The following is an 18,958-nucleotide window of genomic DNA, read 5'->3' on the forward strand; positions in this document are numbered from 1 at the left end:
TGAACCATTGTGCCTTTAAGCCTCTGGACTAATTCCTGGGCTGCCTCTTTTTGTTACCAAAAAATGAGCATGAAACCCATTCTGTTGAGCCATAGATCAGCCATGATTGAATGGCAGAGTAGACTTGATGGGCCAAATGGCCTAATTCTGCTCTTATCACTAAATGTTGTTTAAAGTCCACCAATGCGTAGATGATACACCCATGGCATCCTCCTACATCTATCACACACAATGGGTTGCACAAGAATTTTTAGGGTTATTACACTAATTAAAATAGGTAATTGTTATCCATTTGTGAGCCAATCTTAACCAATATCAGAGGATAGCACCCAAGCCAGGTGACTCTATGCATGCTGCTCCCAGAAGTGGATCTGCAATCATTCATTACAATTGCTGCATTCTTTTAAACCTCATCTGTTATTCCCTTTATCATGTACCTGTACACTGTGGATGGCTTGATTGCAATTTTGTATAGTCTTTCCGCTGACTGGATAGCACGCAACAAGAAAAACTTTTCATTGTGCCTCTTTACACATAACAATAAATTAAACTAACTAACTAACTCATGCCTAACTTAACAGATAAGAAACACTGGAGCAGCCTTCAGCTGAAGGCAGCAGGGTGGGGAACAAGATTGCAGCCATCTTGTGCCCAGTAAACAAAGTCCATTCACAAATAAAACAGAGTGGGCTTAAAGTGCAAAGGAAACAGACCTCATGACTGAATTTCCAATAACTCTTCTGAATCAAAGCAGGGTACTTTTTTTCCAGAAAAATGAGGTAAGTGGTGAACTGTTACAGAGAAATAATGAATATTAAATCAACTGCTAAAGCCTACACCAGTTAAGTCACCAGACTTTATTGATAGGAAAATTACTCAATATTCCCCACTCTGGCTGGGAATACCAATCTGTTGCTTGTATTGTCCTAATTCTTTCCAAACTGCAAATTGTAGAATACAATGTAAGAAGTTGCAGAAAAATCTCTATTATAACGCAGTTTAATTCAGAATAATATAAATATCCCCAAAACATACCGAGTTATTTGATTGGTGATATATACCAAGTCAAATGGGCAAACCGCAAATAATTTATTTGTCTGACATCTTGTCATAAGTGAATAGGCCGTTTGGCCCATCAAGTCTACTCTGCCATTCAATCATGGCTGATCTATCTCTCCCTCCTAACCCCATTCTCCTGCCTTCTCCCCATAACCTCAGACACCTGTACTAATCAAGAATATATTTATCTCTGCCTTAAAAATATTCTCTGACTTGGCCTCCACAGCCTTCAGTGGCAAAGAATTCCACAGATACATCACCTTCTGACTAAAGAAATTTCTCATCTCCTTCCTAAAAGATCGTCCTTTAATTCTGAGGCTATGACCTCTAGTCCTAGACTCTCCCACTAGTGGAAATAACCTCTCCACATCCACTCTATCCACACCTTTCACACCTGTATGTTTCAATGTGGTCTCCCCTCATTCTTCTAAACTCCAGTGAGTGCAGGCCCAGTGTCGACAAACGCTCATCATAGGTTAACCTTCTAATTCCTGGGCTTTTTGTTGTCCATCTTTTTGTGTTGATCTTTGGTGTAAACCAGCATCTGCAGTTCCTTCCTACACAATTTATTTACAAATGGTTTCAGTGACGCAGGGCTTTGGAGAGGAGAAAAGGATATTAAATTAGCTTGGACCACATCCAAAGTCATTGCTGATTTCAACCAGAATACAACTGTAAAGATGTGAATAAAATAATTGCTTATCACTTTACATATGCTCATGGATGAAGCTTTGTAGGGTTGCCCAAGCCCCTGAAACACATCCGAGCAAGATTCACTGCCTTCAGCAGAACAATTAGAAGAATGATGTAATTGGATATTCATTTTAACTTAACAATTCACGTCGATTCTTGAGACGTTGGATGCAGCTGTTTATCTGTATTGGCACAATATTACATGTACTCCAAGGCAAAAGTCCTTCCATTTCTTCAGAAATGCGTCATGCAGTGGATCTTTGGATTCTGAACAGCGACATTCAACTTAAAAGTTGTCTCAAAGATCAGTTCAGCTGGTAAATAATTCACTTGGACAACATAAATTTGTGCTTCTTATAATGGTTTCAACAGTCCGAATAGCACGTTGAGCCTTTCCATACTGATCAGATATAAGAGTAGTACCACAGCCTTGCCCTGAAGTGTTCACTGGAATTGATCTTACAGAGTAGTTGTTGGGATTACTGAAGAAGTGGAAAAAGACGATGAAAATATACACATGTTTAATTGTCGGTCCTGATGGTGTAATGTATGAATCGACTAAGTATTGAAACACATGCTCTTCACTTTGGTATCCTTATACAAAGTTACAAAGTAAGGGTGGCACGGAGGCACTGTGGTAGAGCTGTTGCCTTATAGCGCTCACAGCATCCAGCGTTGCCCTCTCACGTGTGTGTGCGTGCGTGTGTGTGTGTGTGTGGGATAGTGTTTATATGTGGAAATCGCTGGCCGGCGTGGTCTCGGTGGGCCGAAGGGCCTGTTTCTGCGCTGTATCTCTCAACTAAACTAAAATGGGATGTTTCAAAATGAGACATAATTAGCAAGGAGGCAGGAAACAGTTCCTTAACTTTTACTCCGCGAAACACAGGGTACAATAGGTTTCATACAACTTACTGCAGCTAGTTCAAAAGCAACATTTCCAGAGATGTGAGAATAAATTGCATACTCCAGCAATTGATTTTTTTTTTTTGCACAGAGATTGGTAAATGACTAAAATGGGAACTAAAGAATAGAAATAAAGTAACAAAGAGCAAAAAAAAATTACTATCTTCACTGTGTTCATGTTTTCTATTGAACATTCATACCTCAATTTAACAATGTATAAATTTAACTTAAGAAAGCCTTGAATTGTATTATATCACAACCATACCCAGGATATTTTAAAATTGACATAATGAGTAATTTGCATCGTTGAATACAGGCAATCTTTGCACTATGGCCATTTAGAATGGCAAAAAAAAATCCCACACAGAATTAATAAAATCCGTAAAGTGCCTAATGTTGTTCGAAGGGTTGTAAGAGAAAGCCTATACACCAGTGAGCCTAACATCTGTCGTAGGCAAGTTACTGGAGAGGATATCATACATATGCATTTGGATAGACAAGGAGGGGCTCATTAGGGATAGTCAGCATGGTTTTTGTGCATGGGAGATCGTGTCTTACAAATCTGATTAGCTTTTTGAAGAACTATAAAGGTTGATGAGGGCAAAGCTGTGGAAGTTGTCTAAATGGGTTTAAGCACGGCATTTGGTAGGCTCTTCTGGAAGGTTAGATCATGTGGGATCCAAGGAGCTAGATTTTTTTCATGTATACTGAGCAAGTAGAAAAGGTACAGTTGCTACAACAATGCCATAATTATGAAGATTGACACAAAATGCTGGAGAAACTCAGCGGGTCAGGGAGGATCTCTGGAGAAAAGGAATTTGGTGACAATTGGTGACAATTTGGGCCGGAACCCTTATTCGAACTGAAAGATAGAGGTGGGGAAGGTTGGGGGGGAGTAAATGGCGGTGAGAAAAGGCCAGCAATCGAAAAAAAAATAAAGGCTGTGGTAGCGAGTCTGGATTGAAATGTATACAATGTATAAATGTATACAATGTCTCCGCCTCTTCCTTTCTTTTTCCCACCCCCCACATCAATCTGAAGAAGGGTCTCGACCCGAAACGTTGCCTATTCCTTCGCTCCATAGATGCTGCCTCACCCGCTGAGTTTCTCCAGCATTTTTGTCTACCGGATTGAAATGTGGTCGTTGAGTCAGAGAGCAGTAGGAATTGCAGAGGGGGAGCAGTGAGAAAGGTTGTTGTAGAACTCCCATCAGTGGGAACTTCTTCAATGTAGGCATACCATGAGGAGATTTTGCTGTGGCACATTTTTGTATAATTGTGTTTGTTTCTGATACTGTATTTGAAAGTTCTCTAAAGTACATCAGCAAGCCTTCAATAACATGGGATTTATTTCAATACAACCAAGCCAAGATAGGATTTGTATTTACATTAAAATCTAAATTTTTGCAGCTTACTAATTAGGCTTGAATTCTGACAGACTACCATCCCTTTCAAAAAAATCTGTTTTTTAAGTCTTCTTCCAGTCTGATGATGAAAGGAATAACCTGAAGTTGTTCAAAAATCTTCATGGTCCAGCATCTTCTAACAATAAATGACACCAAAACTGTGATGTTAGCTAAGGATTAGGCAGCCAGAACAAATTGTACTTGTTCATCGCCCCTACAGAGAACTTAAATATGCTATTGTTTCTGTTTGGCCGAGGGTACACAAATCAATATGCATGTCTTAGCAGCAAAAGCTGTGAATGTTCAATACTGGATCACACTTGGAATGTGACTGGTTTGTATTAGTGACTTAAGACTATCAGCATGCCTGTGGAATAAACAGGCAACCTTGCTGGGAGAGGCCCCAGCATCCAATCCTTGAACGCCAGCTTTGGAAGATTATTTATTTTTAAAGCAACTATCCGTTCTTGCGCAATGCAAAAGACAACGTGCTGGTGGAACTCAGCAGACCAGGCAGTATATGTGGAGGGAAATGGAGATAACGCTTCGGGTCTGAATCCTTCTCCAGACTTAAAATCAAGATGCATGAACATGTTTCTGAGATTGTCTTTGACTGCAACTATTCTCAACTCACTGTGTTTTTTGCAAAAGGAACTCTGCAATTACTGAAAGTACAAATTGTCTTCATTACACTAGGGACTTTGGGCTTTTGTTTTGTTTTTGCACTATATTGGGAATTTTTTATTTATTGAACTTTTTTGTTAATCCATTGGGTAATGTGTTTACAAACCTGTTGTGCTGTTGCAAGTAAGAATTTCATTGTTACGTTTTGGAACAATTAAGCACACTTGACTTGCTTTTATTACAAGTTCTTGTCATTTCTATTTACTCTTTTCTTCAAATGGTTTCACTTTTCTTAGTGAATTTACTTTGTTGTGGCATGGGATGCTGTCGACCTTACATCCCACCACACCTCTGATTCACTGGGTAATGTTATGTTTGAAATAAGTAATTACTATAATACATGGTAGAATGGCCAATTTGAAGACTTCAACTATAACCTACTAATACTGCTAATTTGCTATCCACAGAACTTAATGGACATAGCATGTACAAATTAGACAATGCTGCAATGGAATGTCCAATATGTTTCAATGGCTTCCATGAAAACTGTTCTCAGAAGATCCAGAATTGGTCCCTGCTGACAGTGACAATTCACCTTGCAAAAAACCCCAGCATATATGTGATACAGTAATTATTTATATAAATAGCCCTTGTGCACCTTCACATCACAAATGCATGAAACAGGGCAGAAAGATTTCAAAAATGATATTGAATAGTCCTTAACAAGAATCATGTGTTAGCAATGTGGATTTTTTTTAACTTAGACACGTAAAATTGCATTTGAATACCTACTTTGTACCAGAAATGACTTCCAAACTCAGGTTTACAATCAGGCCTTTATGAATATGTTACTTTGTACAGTTGAGCAGATCTTTCAAACTTTGATATATTTAGTGAAGATGAAAAATTCAGATAGGACCTTAAATTGTCACAGTTGACGATGTAAGAATCTCCTCTCTGTGTCTGCAATGGGATAAGATGTTGCAAATCTTTCCATTATTGGGTCTTTTATGTTTTATATGTCATTCCTATCTGTCACTGTATGTCATGTTGTCACTTGTGAGCTGAGCACCAAAGCAAATTCCTTGTATGTGAATACTTGGCCAACAAACTGATTCATTCATTCATTCTTCCATTCATATAAAATACAAGAATAAGCAAAACGAGATAACTTTAAAAAAAAAAATTGTAAGTGATTCTTAAAAATAATGAATTTGAAAATCGCCGCAAGTATTAAGAGAACAAAGGATACAAGTATTTCTGAACTTCCAGAAGCAGCAGTCAATATTTCCTCATTCAGAGGTAGTAGTAAGTTGTACATGTCATTATTTTCAAATATCTTTCATTCTTCAACAATTTAGATGCTCGTACAGGGAGAAAGGGTGAACTATAAGCAATTCATGCTATAAGTAAAATATCAGCAGATATGATTCATTTTAACAAACCTGTTGATCCACACCAATTCACAATAAAACCTCATGTCTTATCTTATGACAGGGAAGAGGCCCATCTGGCCATCAAGCCTGTGCCCTCTCACAGAGCAATACCCCATTCCAATTTTCCAAATTGTTTTCCAGTAACCTATACCCTCTCGCATGTCCATCAACTCCCCCCCCCCCCTCCACCCCCACCCTCACCCCCACTGTTTCCCTGCCACCCACCAAGCCTGGAGATAAACTCTGGGCGGCATGGTGGTACAGCGGTAGAGTTGCTGCCTGACAGCGCCAGAGCCCTGGGTTCGATCGTAACTATGGATGCTCTCTGTATGGAATTTGTACTTTCTCACCGTGAGCTGCGTGGTTTTTCTCCGGGTTCTCCAGTTTCCTCCCACACTCCAAAGGAGTACAGGTTTGTAGGTTAATTGACTTGGTATCATTGTAAATTGCCCCGAGTGTGCGTGGGGTAGTGTTAGTGTGCGGGGATCACTGGTCGGCGCGGACTCAGTTGGCTGAAGGGCATGTTTCTGTGCTGTATCTCCAAACTAAACTAAACTAAAATGTATGGTTCCCAACCAACCTACCAATTAGAATGCCTTTGTGATGTGGGAGGAAAGCAGAGCAGTCAGAGCAAACCATGCGGTGACAAGGAGAATGTGCAAACCCTGAGGTCAGGATTGAAACTGTCTCGCTCTATGTCATTGTGGCACCTAATCTATCATATTTATGAAATTATACTACATTATCACAGTGAAGACCTGCAGAAATGTAACTGATAACCTTTTGATCAATAGCATATGTTTTAAGAATTCAGAAAGTGCTTTTGATAAGTGAAACATTTTCCTCTGACATATTTTTTCAGCAATCACGTTCCCAAATTACGCCAAATTCAAGTTCCTCACTTTCTTCAAAAACACTTTACGAACTTCTTTATTCCTTCTACTATGGCATCTTAGAAGCGAGCTGTAACATAATACTCTTTTCAAATGTTGCCACGAGTTATGTACATTAAGATCTGCTTAATCTCCAAAACAATTTTATGTCTCTGGTGAAGGTTGGTGATCGCTCCATTAACACTTAATTGCACAATAATTCACATTAAAGTACGCACAGAATAATCACCGCGACCTAAACCCCACATCCACCAATATTGAAACATTCAATATTGTCTACCCCATTTGATATCTTTAATTTCCAATATCCTTCCATTAATCCCTTGCTCTCCAAACTTCCTATTTTTCAAGAATATTTTAATGATTCTATTCCAGCTTGGTATTACAAGGCCCAGTCATCATTTAATGGGATATTGCAAAGCTAAGTGAATCTTGAAAGGTGACCAATAAACACATATTAAATTGCCATTTCTATATTCAACATGACATCCTCTTGAAAGTAAAAAATGGGCAACTTACTATGTGCACTCAAAGGTTTTGCATATTTATCATTCACAATGCTGCACTTCTGTGAAGTTGACAATTATGTTGCTTACTGCATGCATTCAGTTGACAATTCCTTTCAACGGTTACAGCAGTACCATTTTAAAGGTTTTTTTGCCACCTTTTCAAGTACAACTTCAAATAATTAAACTCAGTACTTTGTTGACGTACTACTGCATCTTGTGAATCTGCCTATTTTTAGTAAAGCCAAATTGCTGGGCTCCTAGTACACATTTTGATTTAGTGAAGACATTTCCTGGCAGAATTAAAAAAAACACCTTGCAACTAGAAGTAGGGAATGTGATGTATTCTGGCAATAAAATAGATATTGCAACTGAATGATGGCATCTCATTTGGTATACAGTAATGCTACATTTTGTTATGTATGTGTAATTGGATTTGTTGTTCCAGAACTCAATACACTCTTTGACTGATTATCATGAATGATATAATCTAAAATTGCATCCTGGTTTCTTTATTTATTTATCACAGTCCAAAATGCAGGTTGTCCATATACTGAGGTTTAAGCCAATTGTGCACATTTGTTCTGGACAGACATCTATCAGATACCGGGCTTGTCGAATTAACAACCTACGACCAGCAGGTAACTTTGTAAGAGACAATGTGGCAAAAGCTAATGCATTACACAAATGCAAGTAGCATTGTTAATAAGCTGCACTGTCCCACAAATTGATTTTTCCAAAGGAAACATTATAATAAAAGCAACCTGCCGGCAAAATGATTGCAAATACAATCTGTGTTAAAGTCATTTATATGGGTTTTCTTGATCATTCACACAGTGGCACAGCGGCCGGGTTCAATCCCGACTACAGTTGCCTGTCTGTACAGAGTTTATACGTTCTCCCCGTGACCGTGAGGGTTTTCTCCGAGATCTTCGATTTTTTTCCCACACTCCAAAGACCTACAGGTTTTATAAATGTAAATTGTCCCTAGTGTGTGGAGGATAGTGTTAATGTGCGGGGATCACTGGTCAGCTCGGACTTGGTGGGCCGATGGACTTATTTGCGCATTGTATCTCAACAGTAATGCCCCTGTCCCACTTAGGAAACCTGAACGGAAACCTCTGGAGACTTTGCGCCCCACCCAAGGTTTCCGTGCGGTTCCCGGAGGTTTTTGTCAGTCTCCCTACCTGCTTCCACATCCTGCAACCTCCGGCAACCACCTGCAACCTCCGGGAACTGCACGGAAACCTTTGGTGGGGCGCAAAATCTCCAGAGGTTTCCGTTCAGGTTTCCTAAGTGGGACAGGGGCATAAGTAACCAAGTCTTGCAGATAGTAAGGACTCAAGCCCTCAGTCTGAGCTTTATTAATTTACCTAATCAGGAGTATCAATGAAATGTGACAATTGGACTCAGTGCCTCTGGATTAGTGAGGGAAGAAACTTGTTACCAACAGCACCGCTGAGATTGAGCTTGGATTTTTCCCTCCACTCGCAATTGGAGATACTGCCAATATGCAGTCAAAGCTTCCACGATGTCAGCCACAAACAGCGGGCTATTATTGTCAATAAAACCATACCCTAGCAAATTAAGAAAGAAGAGTAAACTTGGAAAGAAAGTTTGCTTGGAATGGCTGAAACTGAATTTGTGTTTTAGAATGGAGATTATTTTTTATAAAGAACATGCACCTCAGTCTTAAATGATTAGTAAGATCTAATAAAAAGCAATTATTTACACATATGGGGATTAAAAATCTGCTACGTCCCAAGTGCTGTGCAGAGTCCAAACCAATGAAGAAGGGTTTCGGCCCGAAACGTTGCCTATTTCCTTTGTTCCATAGATGCTGCTGCACCCGCTGAGTTTCTCCAGCACTTTTGTCTACCTAAACTAATGTCAAACTATGTGACCAAGGGTCATTAGTGTCCATGAGAGCAGATGAGTGGAGTCTGCCTCAGAACAAAATAGAAAGCCTGTTCAAATGTTCTCAAGACTCAGAATAGTCTAAATTAATAGTTCCCAGAAGAGTTATTAGGATATCTCTGAAAGGAAATCAAACCACTCCGATCCTACATTTTTTAAGAGCCCGTTGGAAGATTCATAGCAAAACCATTGTGCCAATCTGAATTTCAATCTGAAAGTCTTAATCTTCACCACAAAAAAATGTTTTATGTATTAAGTAATTTTTGACAACCAAGATCAATAAAATTAGTTACAACACAATTCATCACAATGCTTTTTCAGGGGAAGTAATTTACCATGACAACTGTATGAGAGTTTATTTCAATTTGGCATCGTGTTCAGCGCAGACATCATGGACCAAAGGGCTGTTCCTATGCTGCAGTGTTCTCTGTCCTGTGCCCTAAATCCTTGAACTAAAAATAATTCACTGGTGTGAATTTAAATGAGCTTTAAAATAGCTAAATGCATTGTTAAGGGTAACTATATCCATTTGTTCTATATTACTAACAGTTAAATTTTGCTTGCCGCTAAACAATTTTTCCAAGTAAAAAGTATTCTTCAAATTACAAGCTTGCAGCATCCTTTCTGGGCATATATCCATTTAAAATTCAGGTGCCAATCATTAAGCAATTTAGTTGTTGCTTATGATATAGAAATGTAAAATAATAAAGGATTGTGCTTAAGGAGTAATGCATGTCTTCAACAATTTACAACATTATCTACTGCAAAGTGATGCAAATGTAGAACAAGTGTCATCAAGCATTTTCAGATCCAGAAAAATGTGTAATGCATGTATGTGACCTGTTTCAAAGCATAATGGTAAAGATTCATTATGAGTTCTTCAGTTTCACTACCTAAATATTCTATTTTTGATTCAAAAGTAAATGTTACTCGAGTTCTTTTGAAGAAGGGTAAGAATATGTTTTTACTAAATACAGGTATTTTCTCCTAATTAATAATAACATTGACAAACGGCAATGCTTCTAAAATTCCAATTAAGCAGCTGTGTTTGCAACAGTCGTGTGTTCACGTTTAGTTGACAACAATGTCGATTATTATTTCCTTTAAAGTATCGCAAACATGCGGATTGAAACTAGAAGCAAATGTATCTCTTTCTAATGACAAGGCTAAAAATTGGCACTGATGTGTCTGACTGAGACCACTGATAGTTGTAAAGCAACAGCATAGCCGTGACCAGCTTGCTGGTACAGTAATGACACAGATAATTTAACCATCAATGTTCACTACTTTGAGTTCCAATAAAAGAGACTATTTTTGACTCGACAGAATAACTAACTATTTGTAAAAGGCAAGTGTATTTTCAGTATCAAAAATCATCGTTTCGTTGTGAATTCAGTGGTGCTCTCTACTATTCCGACTGCCATGTCTTCAGTTGATGGAGAGAGTAGGCGATGTTGGCAGATAGTCTAATTGCAGGATTTTTCACAGATATATTTCAAACTTTATTGTGAAGGCATTCCAGCAATCTAGGATCAGTGCACACTGTTTAAATTGTACTTTCTCCTGGTGCTTTGGCAATGTAACATCGCTATTATTAATTAATAAATAATTTACTTCATTTCCATGTCGTTTATATCCTCACAGTCATATCAATTCCACTCTCTTCACATGAGTGTAACTGGACATCAATTTCACATGTTTGAAGAATAATTAATACATTTAATAAGCTATAAATTTAAAGAGGTTATGTTTTTTCTTCATATTAGGCATTGTGCTTTGTAAAAAAAGTAAGAAACCCTTTAATTTTGCCAACCTATTATAACGGTTCTAATACATTCAGAGGAACAAAGTGTTAACATTTTGGACCTACTTCAATGAACCATCCTTAAAACGGTAAGATTTTGACAAAGTTCCAGAGCTCCTTAACGCTGGATCTCCATACAGCTGTTCGTGTGCTTTATCAACAGTCTGTACAAAATTATGGAACCTCTTAGGGAAATGAATACAATTGAAATTCATTCTCGTTTTAAATTTTAATTGATGCAGGAAAGATGCTCACTGTTTACATTGCATTTTAAGGCCAATTGTCAATTACAGATAATGACAACCACATTAATATGTTATTGCTCTCTATTCAAATTATGTATTTTAAAAAGGCTGTAGTTCATTACCATAAACTGATTATTGCAAAGCCTTGGGTAATAAATACGGTGTTTACAAATACTTATGTTCAAACTTACAGTGTTGAATTAGATTTTAATCACAATTTTAAATATTTAATTGTAATAATAGATTTTTTATTAAAACCCTCAAGAAGATTTAGTTCACTATTAAAGTAAATTTGTGCAACACCTCCATCATATATAAAAAGAAACCATCTTTCGTCCTCCTTCACTATAGATTTTTCCACGTTGTGTTTCGATGAATAAATGTGAATTTACAACAGCTGCAGGAACTCACGGTGCAAAATAAATTGTTTTAATGAAAAGTAATAGATTAGTGGATATTTACTGCAACTAACTTTCTGATACATTTGGGAAACCCAAATAAATTAATCAGTCAGTCTAGGGTTACGATGACCTCAAGAATAAAAACGCACCTTATCATTTGACAACTGCTATCGGATATCAGAAAACAACTATTACACAGAAAAATTGTGATCAAATGACACTTTAATTGGAATGCTCTTATAAAGTTATTTAAGCTTGTTAGTTTTCAAAGAATGTGTTGTTGCCAGGCAGATGTCATGCATCATTAACCCTTTCTCTCAGTCCAAATTGAGCAATGATTTATTTTCACAACTGCATCTAAACACCGTCTGTATGGTACAAAAAGGATATTTTAGTGCCAAAATATATAGGAAATAATTCACCATCAAACAATCAAACTTTTGAAAAAGCTATTTCAGATAGTTATGAATCGAGAATAAAATTATACCAGCACTATCAACATTTAGAAATAGCTTAACACCTATTCATAACTTAATTGCTAGTGAACAAAGGCCAATCATGCTATCCCATTATATAAAGGTCCTCTGGGGAATTTGGTTTGCTTTTGGGAAGTATATTGAACTGTAGGTACAAAACCATATATCTTGATCTTACTTTATGTGTAATTAGGTCTGTCAGCACTCTGCTAATGTACTATACTTAAAAATCATTAATTCCCCAATACCTAATGCCAACTTTATTCATTATGAGCCAATTACATTTTTCTGCTATGGACTGCTTGTCCAGCAATTTTGTGAATTTATGTACAGGTATGAATCTACTGTAATGCTGACTATTTGCCATTTATGGAAAATAGCTGTTAATGTGCACCCAGTAATGTAATCTATATTCAAAATGTGCATGTTAAATATTAATATATTGATATTCTTATAATCATTATTAAACTATGTCAAATGAAAAAGTTCTAATATGTAATAATTAAATGTGAGCATTTTCCTAAATGCCACATTGCTCCTATCGTTCATACAACCAACCATACCCAAAATAATGCTAAAATATAGTCAATACTTTTTACAATTAAATTAAAAATAATAATGCTCTATAATTTATTTCCTCACAACAAATGGTTAGCATTAATGCAAGTTGAGAGGAAACATCTTAGATAAAGCAAAAAATGTCCAAATCTCAACCAATGTACTTTCTATAGGATTTAAATGTTATATCTCCTCCCCTTGATTGCAAAACTTCTATCCAGATAGCTTTCTTTAGTTGAGAAATGCTTGAACTAGTTGCATCATCCTAAAAAAGACTTAGTTGGACCACACAGATGCTATTTCCAAATATCACATAAAGTTGCGTTTCAAACCAACAGCCAAAATAGTGCAAAGCAAATGTCTCAACTACCGCAAGAAGGAAGGCACTGGTACGGATGGGTGTTCACACTCCAAACCTGCCTGAAAACAGGGCATTCTTTTTTATTGTCATTCAATTTTATAGAAGTGAAATAACCTTTGAAAGAGCACCATTGAATATTTTTCAGACATTTGCATGAAAGATTAGTGTGCACCTAAATACAGCAATGCTTTACAGGCACCCTTTAAAAAATAAATATCAGTCAGCTTTATAAATTTCCATACCTGTTATCCAGTTCTATAAATCAAACTATTTGAACTAATGGTATCAGTTAGAATGATACAATGTAGCAAGTAGACATGGAGACAATTGGAGCAATGACTCTAAATAGGAAATATTTTTATTTTATTTTAAATGTTTACACTCTCTGCAACATCACATTCAACAAACTGTATATACTTAAATAAATTACAGTTCGATATATTTCCATGGGTTTGGTTTAAATATATAGAATTGAGATTTATTGAGATGTGCTGTCTCTGCAATTATTTCAAATAAATATTTAGGAAAATCTATGTCTGCAGATATCAATATTGATACTTAGATCTGTATATTTCTTTATTCCACTGTGTGTGTTTTTTTAACCAAAGCTTTAAACTTAGCTGGTGACAGTATCCCTTACTATAAAATGAAATGTACTGACTTGTAAAGTTCCCCCAAAGTCCTATTACATCCAGAAGTGTGCCAAATCCCAATGTGCCCCAATGTGTTGCGAGCTACAATGAATACATATTACATCTGAGGATTACAATTTTGGCTGTAGTCCTGTCTAATTTATGCAATGTATTCTACTGTATTTTGTTTCAGTTCAAGTACTGTTTATTCTTAATTCAACCATACTTTGGCAAAGAGGTCACAAACTTCCACTTCTACTGCACTGTCTCACACAATTCTCCCATCGACTGTTGGACTCCAAGCCCCTAACTGGAAACTGGGGGAAAATTCCAGTGTGTGTAACAACCACTATTGCCAGAACAGAGTCAAGAGTGGTTAATTGTCATATGTATCGAAATGGAACAATGAAATTCTTCAAATACTGTCCATAGAAATCTATCTACACATTTGATTGTATGCCTGTGTGCCCATATGTATGACAAAACAAAAATGTTTTAATTAATAATCATCTTTTGTGGACTACAAAGATATATCATTTAGGTGCAAAATTCCTCACGGTTGGGTCCAAATGCCAAAAAAATAACGTGCTTTTGGACAGTGGACGGTGTGAAGTGACTGTGTTTTTGGGAGTAGAGTGGGGATAGGGTCACATTGTGTCCTGCATCATTTAGTTTAGCTATTGTGCAGTTGCATGTGTATGGAAGGGGCGAGGGGACGAGCCCACCGCCTGGGCTCACGGTTGAAAGGTTTCAGAGAAGCGGGACAACCCTGGACAACGGCCCCGGCGCAGGCATTTGTTTGATCTGCAAATGCTTCGTTGCTTCTGGGTTGTCAAGGTTCGCTTCTTGCTTGCCTGTTTACTTTTACTGCGATTTTCTCAGACATTTGGTAATCCAAGATGAAGCGGGCAGGGGGCTGAATTCCACATTGTGTGTGTGTGTCCCTCTTTCGCTACACATTAAACAGACCTTTCACTCTCAATGCCACCCCACCCCACTCAGGAGATGCCCAAAGTTAACAAACAACAACAACCCGAGGTTGAGGGAGTATCGTGTGGGAAGCCAGGCTACCTTTTTTTTAAAACCACTAACACAATTAATGAGGCGCTTAATCTGCATTTAATCAAAGGCGGTACCTTGCTCCTACCAGTTTTTTAAACTCCGCGGGCAAACACAAACAACTCATTGTCCGTCCGGACAGTCGCCTAAAACCCCCGCGTCTCGGCGAAGTCCAGCGGACGGACAGCTTTCTCAGTCAGAAACTCTCGCCGCGCCTCGCCGCCCTCCCGTTAAAGAAGGGAGCGAGAATAAAAATCAAAAATGTTTTTAGTTTTCACAAATCCCGCATTTAAGACAATGCGGGTATGTTTATTAGTGGTGGGGGTTTTAAGAGAGAGAAACGGAGGTATTGTCTTGTTGTTTGTTGTGAGGCGCTCCTTGCCCCGACGTCAAGTAGCTTGAGGCGTCCTGAGGCGGCCTCTCCAGTCTGACAGCCCCGTGTGAGGGAAGGGAAGGGAAGGGGGTGTGAGGATGACTTGCAGAGGATCTGTCTCAACCACCGGCGTAACCACAGCGTTCAGCCCTTACACCGTTCAGCTACCTGCCACAATCTCTCTTCAGCAATAACAGCAGCACCAACAAAGTTTGACATCAACACTAGAAGTTAGCTACAAAGTAACGAGGGGGGGCGACAAGGATAGATAGACAAGATTCCCCCGCGAGTGTAGGCAATGGGTTGGTAGAATGGGGGGTTAGGAAGGAAGCGTGAACCCCTCGCCAACAACTACCCTTCCCTCTGCGCTCTTCACACGGCCGGCAGTAGGGGATTCCGATGCCGGTCAGTGTCCCCGCTCCGCTCCGCACATCTCACCCCATGCACCAGCCAGCGGTTCGCATCGCCCCGGGTCGTGAACGGTGGTGAATGAGCGAGCGGGGGCGGGGAGGGCGCTGGTCGGGGCTTTCTTTAAAGAGAACAGTCTGGTATTGTGACCGGGACTCTGTGTGTGTGTGTGTGGGGGGGGGGGGGGGGGGGGGGGGGGGTGTACTGCCGCTCACCCCTCGCTGCCGCGATGATTGCAGCCTTCCAACCCCAGTCACATTCCCAGCCGGCTACAACATTAGGCCGTCCGATACACCACAACACGTTACAACTCTCCAGCAAGACAGCACTACTTTCTTAAAACATAACAGCAAGTTAAAACCGCCTGCGCCTTGGTGCGGGCTTCTTACTTTCAAGTACTGGAGCTTCAGCGGCCAAAACTTGGAAGAAAGTGGCGAAGAAGTCTGAAAGCACTGGTCAATGCAGATAACGATGCAACCCCCTTGTACCAAATAACTTGGTAACCCTTCCCCCCAAAACACAATAAATATCTGACACACGAAAAAAAAACCTGAATGCAATGCAGTATGTAACGCTCAAACTCTGACTGAAGAGAATCGTGGAGTCGTTGTTGCCACATAATTTTAATGACCTTCATTATAATTCGATGCTATCGCCCTGATGCGATGCCCAGCCAAACTCGCACGGGTCTTTTTTTTAAAGTACAAGATGAGGAGAGGGGAAAAAAGTGACAAGTTTCAGGAGTTCCCCCTACCCCCCCTCCTCCTCCCTTCCCACGCGGTTCTCACTGTGTGCCTCTTCCCCCTACAGGAATGGTGTGATCCTGGAGAAGGGATTCTTCGATCCGTAGCCTGTCAGCTCTCCGGCGGACTGCCGATGATTCTCCTGCTTCTCTGCAAACTCGCGCAAAACAACTCCTGGCAAACTGACCGCACTCGCCAATAACCCCCTTCGCCAAACAAGCCAACGCTTTCAACTGAGACACAAAACCGCCCGCACCCCGGCCAGCCTATTTCTCTTTTTTATTTAAATTTCACCCTCTTTTTTTTCGCGTATCTAATGCAAATTGTTTATGTCCGAGTTGAAACTCACTTTGACAAACAACAACAACATTTGTTTTTAACCAGAAAAAAAAGAAACATCCCAAACTGCACGTGGGGGCTTGGAGGAAATCAAAGTCAAAGCCAGGCAGAAATAGTTAATCTAAAAGCGAGCAAGGGGAAGGGGAGGGGGGAGAGAGAGAGAGAGGGAGAGGAGAAAAAAAAGGGGAATCAAATTGAAAACTTACCAGTTGATACAGCTTTAGGTTGTTGAGTGACCAGAAGATAATTTGACCCTACAACACACATGCGATTGTGTACGAGTAAGCATGCAACAAGCACACAATAAATAACAATATATTACTCCGCTCGGGCACTATGTTGTGGAGCACAGACACACAAATCTCCCTGGTGATACTAAGCAGCCGGATTGAACTCACACTTGATGGGATCCCTTCTCTCTGCAGCCGCCGCGCGTTACCCCACTATTCATTATTGACTATTCTACAGAACTTAATGAGTCTTGGGGAGGTGGGGGTGGAGGTGGAAGGGGGGGGTGGGTGGGAGAGAGAGAGAGGGAGAGAGAGAGAGAGAGAGAGAATACAAATCGCGGAATTGGATGTTGTTATTTTTTGCTGCGAGCTGCCCCCTGACGTCATATCCACCTGCTGTGTAAACAACATGCAGCAGAGCTTTAAGGGGGGAAAAAAGCTGCCCCGGCATCTGAGCTCAGACCCTTTAGGGCGCACCGCTGCAAAGGTGGGCAGTACACCAGCAATTAAAGAGAAACCATATAAACATACCCCCCCCCCTCCTCCGACGGTGTTATTCTGAGCCCGGGCCCCAGTCAAAGTGATTGTGTCTGGGGTTTTTTTTTAAAGTGAAAGTGCGTGTGTCTGTATGTGTGTGTGTTTCTTTTAACAGGCGAGCTGGGCGAAGGAAGCGGCTCCGAGAGGCGGCTGCGCTGCGCTCCGCTCGGCTCGGCTCGGCACGGTACACACTCTGGCCAATGAAGGCGGCTGGGTTCGGGAGGTGAAAGTTCAGGCGGAGGACAACCCTGTCAGGAAGTGGAAAGTGTCAATCTTTAGACTGCCAAACCTACTCTTATCTACACCGACTCTCCCTCTCTCTCTCTCTATATATATATATATGTGTGTGTGTATTTAAAAAAAAACAAGGGCGCGCTGGACGTGTGTCGAACCACTCATGACTATGAGCCTTATTTTCTTCTCTCTCTTATTTTGTAACTGCAGCTATTTTCAATTGTTTATTTATTATTTTTAACCCCCCCCCTCAAAAAAAAGGAAAGAAATAACAAAAGTTCAGTTGGAAGGGGTAAGATATAGAGGGCCAAGTTTATAACTTGTAATACATGACCGCGTGTTTAATGGTTTGTTGTGCACACCTAGTTGTGTCATTTCAGCCCTTTGATGAATGGGGAAGATGCTCTTTGATATGATTGTCCGAGTGTAATCAGCTCTGAACTCCCAACACCGTGGAGTATGACACCAGCCTTCAAACCTTTAATCGCCTTTTAAGACCTGTATTTTGATACATCCTTACTCTGCGTATTAGGAGAATTGATATATAACTCTCCCGAAACAATCGAGCACACGAAACTGCGGCAATTTTTTTTCCTTGATAGCCTTATAATAAAAAACATTAATTACGAACCCGATGGGGCGATTTTTTTCCTTTCTTGAAAAATGCTTGCGAACCGGTTCAGTAGTCCAATTAACACTTTTAGAACGTAACATTAATCTGCAATTTAACTGGAAATCTTTCTGAAACCTTGCGTGTCCTTGATCAAGGGACTGAAATACAGAGATATAAATTTATTTATAAAATGACGCTTAATTTATTACGGGGAGGGGGGGGGGGGGGGGGGCATCGGTGGCCGTGCTGAAGAGTGGCGGATTTCTTTCAAGTCCCTGTACTACTGAGAGATGGATTTGTGCAAATGGAGGGCTTGGAACGCCATCCCCTGGTTAAAAGTGCATCGGGAAAATGCCAGGGAGAAAATAATATATAAAGCCACTATTATTGGTATGCGATCCGATGCAGAATTAAAAGTTACAATGATAGACACATACATTTGTCGTGCTTGAAGGCACCCCGGTTACACAGTGAAGAAAAAGAATCAAAAACCTTGAGACCGCATCTTA

General features: G+C 39.7%; 1 protein-coding gene across 7 annotated transcripts in view; it reads right to left on the reverse strand.

Annotated features, from left to right (window-relative positions):
- Nucleotides 1–17,558, reverse strand: part of foxp1 (forkhead box P1) — a 486,565-nt gene extending 469,007 nt beyond the window's left edge. Inside the window, exons 1-2 of one of the 7 annotated variants that reach the window (XM_033036701.1) lie at nt 17,234–17,557; nt 17,042–17,089 (exon numbers count right to left, since the gene is read on the reverse strand). The gene's annotated coding sequence lies outside the window, so the exon portion shown is untranslated. Of the gene's footprint in view, nt 1–16,142; nt 16,191–17,041 lie in introns of those variants that run through there. The other 6 variants (XM_033036706.1, XM_033036704.1, XM_033036702.1 and 3 more) reach the window with 6 other exon arrangements.
- Nucleotides 17,559–18,958: the final 1,400 nt, after the last annotated feature.

Source organism: Amblyraja radiata, chromosome 18, assembly GCF_010909765.2.
Source record: "Amblyraja radiata isolate CabotCenter1 chromosome 18, sAmbRad1.1.pri, whole genome shotgun sequence".
In the NCBI taxonomy this organism is placed as follows: Eukaryota; Metazoa; Chordata; class Chondrichthyes; order Rajiformes; family Rajidae; genus Amblyraja; species Amblyraja radiata.